The following is a 6,454-nucleotide window of genomic DNA, read 5'->3' as shown; positions in this document are numbered from 1 at the left end:
TATGTATTTAATTAGAGGATATGTTCACCTTTTGAAAGGATGTTGCATGCAAGGAAATACTGGTTCAAAACCTAGTATCATTAGGGAATGGGATTACCTTAAGGCAATGTGTATATATATATATAGAATACAGTTTATATCCAGTTGAAAATGGAGATAAGGATGTAGGAGGTCAATGCAAGTCTGAAAGAATCATCTATGAAGCTTCAGTGACACCTAGACCTGTTATCTGCATTACTGGCAATGTACCATCCAAGAGCAATAACAGTAGATTAATCAAGTCTCACACCAGTACATTCTCCATAGCCAGAGATGATGACCAGCCTGGGGCTAGCGACACAGAGGAGGTAACCAATGACCCCAGTACCACCGCCACAGATGATAAACAAACCATTATCATCAACACCGATAGTGACTAGGCCTGCACCATATGTTACCAGTAGTACAATCACCCCACCTAGAGATGATGACCAATCCAAGAACAGCAAAACAGAGGTACCTGGCATCCCCAGTACCACCACCACAGACAATGACTAAACAATTATTACTGACAGCAATGGGATGACCGGCACCACACCATATGTTACTACCAGCTGTACCCACACTAACACCAGCCATATGACCAGAAGCGATAACCACGTCAATACCACCACCAGATCATTGCACCATATTGACAATGTTAGCAACAGTGTTACCAACAGCATCCCCAGTACTGGAGTCTACCAGAGATTATACCAGGTGTGCAAATATAGCCACATCCCGAGTTAGTAGATATATTGGATTGGCTAGTACATCTTTCAAATGATGCTTCCACAACCACCAGTAATCCTTCAGAGACCCAGAAAGATGTGTTGTCACGTCCCTGGCTAGCCATGTGTGGCACCTCACAGATCAAGGGATATGTGATATCAGGTGGAAAGTAATAGATCATTCAGGCCCATATAGTAATGGGATTGGCTATTGCAAAATCTGCATCATGGAGAGAACCAAAATTCTTAAGGACTATGCTAAATCTGGTGTGTTGAATAGTTGTAAATAGTTTTCTCTAGATGTGTTCATTTTAGATGATACCTACTGGAAAATTGGATCTCCCGTTTGCTGGTTAGGCTATTTCGGGTAGGTAAGGGTTTTTTTATCCTCTGGTCAAGGGGAGATAACTCGTCCTCATTAACGTTTTTATACTTTAGCCATTAAATTTCGATATCTGAGCATTTCCTCACGTCCACATGGTAGAAAGCTTAATTTTTTTTGTCTTTGTACAGAGACTGACGAACTGTCCATAAGGCTGTGGCTTTTGTGGAATAAACCTTTGGTAACTCTATGACCGAAATTTTACTTTTTGTTTTAATATATATATATGTATATGAGAGTGTCTGTGTTTTTGTCTTGTAACATTAGCCATTCAAAAATTAGAAATTATTAAATTAAGTACCAAGGTTAATAAATAAGTGAGGATATTGACTTAATTGACTTAACAGTGGTGCTTCAGCATGGCTGCAGTCTGAAACCAGGAGCATTATAAAAGTAAGCAAACACATGTCTATCTGACTAGTTATATGTATGTGTATGTGTGTATGTTTGCCTATGTATATATCATGTTTGTCTATCTGTGTGCATGCATCCAGTTATGAGTGTGTTCTTTTTTTTATGCATTAATATTTCTTTGTTATGTATCTATATATTACAGGAAATACTGCTGGTAGAAATGAATAGCGAGATTGATCTTCCAAATGGAGCTAAAAATTACTTATTTACTGCTGAGACTACTGGTGAGTTAAAAACTTTTAGAACTGCAAGTTTGCTCCTAAATACAATTTATAAACCTCTTTATATGCTTTAAAATAGACAGGTTGTTGTGTCCATTTATGAATACATAAAATTGATGTTTTTCTTTCAGCTCACTAACCTATGTTAACTATATTGTAGACACCCTTTGATCTTCATTATGTTTCTATGTTTTAGCATTTGACTTCTGACAAAAAAAAAAATATATTTAACTCAAGTCCATCATTCTTTGAAGAAGATAACAATCACATGAAAAAAAGCAAAATGACGATTAAAAGATACTTAATTGTCAAAAGTTACTTTTACATGAACACTACTGTTTATTTTATTTCATTTTGAACCTAATGTTTAGAGTGTCTTCAATGAAGGCCATTGAAATTAAGTAGTTAATTGACTTACCAGGAATGATATTGAAAATAACATATTGTTGCTTGAAAATGTGTCTGCAGGTTAAAAACCACTGAGGCAGTTGATAAATGTGTAGGCTCATGTTTACATACAGATGCATACATGTGTGTGCTTGGATATTTTTGTATACTATGAGGTGATGTATGAAGTCCAAAGTCAGTTGTTATTGAGCACAGCTTTGAATGAAAGCAAAGAATCCTTGACCACCCTGCCTTAATTTCAGAATCAGCATTCCCTAGCCGACATTATTCAATGTGCTCTACTTTTTTGAAAGATTGTACAGTGGAGTGATCGAAGGAGATTTAGATGCTCATTCTAGCTGTTGGATCAAGCATGTAGAGACTCCCTTGTGGGTTTCTTGTATACTTATGTGTGTCTATGTGTATGCTGAATATATTCATTTTGAGTCAGTTCATTCTACTTAAAAGCATTTTCAAACAATTTTTTTTTTTGGTTTCTGTATGTAAGAATAAAGATATCTGTATTTATTTATAATGAATAATTGGGAAAAAAAAGTCTGAGGAAGATGAGTAATGGTTTGCAATATTCAAGAATACCTTCCCAGTTATGCTAACTTCCCAAAGCATAAAATGTATGCACATAACTAGGCTCCTCACCCAGTCTTCCTGCCGACTCACCCCCATCTCCACCCAGACATCTGGTTCTCTCACTCTACTCCGCACACTTGCAGTTCTCTCACTCATATCATTGACCATCTCTCACCCTACTCCACACACTTGCACCCTCTTACCTTCTAGTACTACCAGGGCTGTCTTAGCAGCATTGTAGGCTATGGGCAGATCATTACACAGGACCTTGTAGTGTTTATTTATTCACTACAAGCCACAGCACACATAAATTATAATTGAGCCCCTACACCCATGAGGGCCCCAGGCAACTGGCGAGTGTGCCCATGCTTTAAGACAGCACTGATCACCACTATATTTCTCTCTTATCAGGCACCATACTTGCTACTGCCAAACACCAGTGTATAAGATGAGGTAGCCATGAATCTTCTTGTAAGCAATAAACCAGTTCTTGTTCTCCCTGTCTTCTCAGAACAGAAAAGAACATAGCTAAATATGGCTGGGCATTTTATGCTGTATTCTTCAGAGTTACCATTCACAACTCTTATTTCTATAAAATATTAGGATGTATATGTTCTGATTAAAACAATGATTATATGCACAGGTGTGGCTGTGTGGTCAGAACTTTTCTTCCCAACCACATGATTCAGTCCCATTATTGTGACGCCTTGAACAAGTGTCTTTTACAATAACCTCAGACTGACCAAAGCCTTGTGAGTAGATTTGGTTGACAGAAACTGAAAGAAGTCTGTTATGTGTGTGTGTGTGTGTGTGTGTGTGTGTGTGTGTGTGTGTGTGTGTGTGTGTGTGTGTGAGTGTGTTTGTACCCCATTGCCATTTGACAATTGGTCTCGGTGTGTTTACATCCCTGTAACTTAGCAGTTCAGCAAAAGAGACCAATAGAATAAGTACCAGGCATAAAAAAAAGGACAAAAATTTCTGGAGTCAATTCATTCGGCTAAAAGTTCTTCAGGGTGGTGCTCTCACATGGCCACAATCTAATGGCTGAAACACATAAAAGAAAAGAATTCTTTTCACTTATTCATATCTCATTTATTTTAAGAAAGCAGTTATGATCTTATTCACTAACCTGCACTTCTTTGTTATAAATGTTTTGCTAATTTATGTAATGAAATATTATTTCTTTAGGGTTTAGGGCATATTTGTTTGTATTGCACAGTGGGTTACTGATTAGCAAATGATTTAAAGTGCATTTATTTTGCTCGTAGATATATGTCAGGCATGTAGTTTTGCTGGTGTTGCAGATGCATAGAAACAACAAGTCAATATCTTGAGGTAGAATCTCTAGAAATGAAGGCATGGGGATAATCAAAACTATTTTCTTTATTCTTAAACTCAGAGAACAGAACATCATTTCAAGACGTTAATGCACATCTGCATGAAGGCAAGATAGACAGAATGTACCAAGAGATGTAGTTTCTATTTTGCATATTAATGTTTTGGAGAGATTGGATCTGGAATACAGTTATAATTTTTATATTATTAATTGGTTTTAGATATTAGAGTGCCGAGGCTTTAAGTGTGTTGAGAAGATTGTTTGGTGTAAATTGTAATTATAATGGGCAAGTTTTCTATGGAATTCCTTTGTAGAAGTTATAGTGACCAAAATACTGTGGGCATTAAAAATATCTGGACGTGTTTATCTCATAAGAGCATTCATTCTATCTAAACCACCTTGTATTTCACAAAAGAGAGTGAACAATAATTTTTGAGCAAAATACTTGCTGTGTAATAGAAAACATTAGTTTAATGTTCCTACTATTTTTGCCTTACTTCTTTCCTTGATTTTATATATTTCTTATGAAATGAAAATAGGTTATCAAATGAGAAATATAGGCCTAAATGTTTACAATAGGAGTATTTAAAACATTAAAGGAAAACCATTTGAAAACATCTGCTAGTATTACTATTATAGTTAGAACAATTCAAAGAAAAATTAAAACATCATAATTTCCATTTTAAGAATTAAATTTTTTTTCTACATATCTATTTTTGTTAATATAACTTAAAATAAACATGACAATACATTAAAAAGAAATAACAATTCTAAGTTAGCAGTGATTGAAAAGTATTTACCATTAAAACCCATGTAATTTGTGCACCTGTGTAATTTATACAAGTGATTTTCATGATAAAATTTGTTAAAAAAAGCTTCTACTCCTGTAAAATTTGCACCCAAAAGTTTTTAGAAATGCCAATATAGCCAGGGGAAAAAGGTTTTCAATTTAGTTGTATTTAGCATAATTTCACTTACTTATGATTAGATTTTATTAAATTTTCATTAAATAAAAATAATTTCTGTTTAACAGGTATTACATTGAAAGCTATTAAATTACAAAATGTTTGTGTTGTTTATAATAAACTTTATTTTTCATTTCTTGCCTACAAGAGGTTATGTTCTATCTTTAGTATACTGCTGTATGTCTTCTCTAATCACAATCACAGGAAAAATTGTTGATAAGAATTACTCACAAAAACAAAGCTGACAAATATGTACAGGTGTTGCAAATCAAGTTTAATTACCAATAAGCATCAACTTGGATGACACTTTACTCAGCCGACAGAAGAATCAAACTCATTATGTAAACAGAATTCTTCTCTGCCTGTTCTTGTGGGAACCTTTAATACGGAGTATTGACATTTTAATCCCTTTCACACTTATAAAATGTCAAGCAAACTTTAAAGTTTGTCATTACCGTTTGTCAGTATGGGCAGAACTTATGAATCGTTTACTGCGAAGGAGAAATTAGTTATGTTGAATATGCATTTAAATGTGACAATAGAGCTACTGGAAGGTATTTTAATGTTAATGAAGCCAGTGTTCGAAATTGGCGTAAACAGTACAACAAGCTTAAAACTGTGCTCTAGTATTAAATAAACAAAAATAAAAACATACAATCAAAATTATCTATATCATTACATGTTTAACAGTCAGGAATATCCATATCACTATGTATGACATTCGTGCTTGGGATAGGTAGAAACTGCAAGCAATGTAAAATATGGCCCAGACCGTGTTTACCAGCATGAACATCAGTCTTCAAAAAGTAGCTAACCATTTAACAGTTTTAGTAAATTTATGCTGAAAATGTAAGCTATGTACCGTCCAGCATAAATAAAAGTCAACTTCATTGTATTTAAGCCATTATTTTTTCTGTAAAAACCTATTCTGACATTAAAGGAGTCAACTTCCGGTACAAATGTTTACGTTTTGTACATCCTTTATCAACAAAAAAAAATTCTGGAAACGATCTATTCATGTAATTTATGCACCCACTAAAGGTTATTTTTATTTTTGCCAAAAAAGTGCAGAAATTACATGGGTTTTTACAGTAGTTAGATATTAAAAAATATTTTAGAGGAATGGCTGTGTGGTAAGTAGCTTGCTTATCAACCACATGGTTCTGGGTTCAGTCCCACTGCATGGCAAGTGTCTTCTACTATAGCCTTGGGCTGACCAAAGCCTTGTGAGTGGATTTGGTAGATGGAAACTGAAAGAAGTGAGAAAGTGCCTCAAGACTGGATTGATGCCATTCTTGTCTCCTTATATAAATCGGGACCAAAGGATCTGTGTGGTAATTTTCGTGGGATTTCCCTTTTGTCTGTGGTTGGAAAGGTGCTCGCCCGCATTTTGTTAGAACGTTTAAATACCT

The 6,454-nt window shown here is 34.9% G+C and overlaps 1 long non-coding RNA gene across 2 annotated transcripts in view; it reads left to right on the top strand.

Annotated features, from left to right (window-relative positions):
• LOC106869049 (uncharacterized) overlaps nt 1–6,454 on the top strand; it is a 206,741-nt gene that overhangs the window by 119,049 nt on the left and 81,238 nt on the right. For both annotated transcript variants that reach the window (XR_001409365.2, XR_001409366.2), the window contains exon 3: nt 1,688–1,769. This is a non-coding gene — a long non-coding RNA (uncharacterized LOC106869049). The remainder of the gene's footprint in view (nt 1–1,687; nt 1,770–6,454) is intronic.

This window comes from Octopus bimaculoides, chromosome 10, assembly GCF_001194135.2.
Source record: "Octopus bimaculoides isolate UCB-OBI-ISO-001 chromosome 10, ASM119413v2, whole genome shotgun sequence".
In the NCBI taxonomy this organism is placed as follows: domain Eukaryota; kingdom Metazoa; phylum Mollusca; class Cephalopoda; order Octopoda; family Octopodidae; genus Octopus; species Octopus bimaculoides.
The sequence above is the reverse complement of the archived record's forward strand: the minus strand, read 5'-3'. Positions and strand labels throughout refer to the sequence as shown.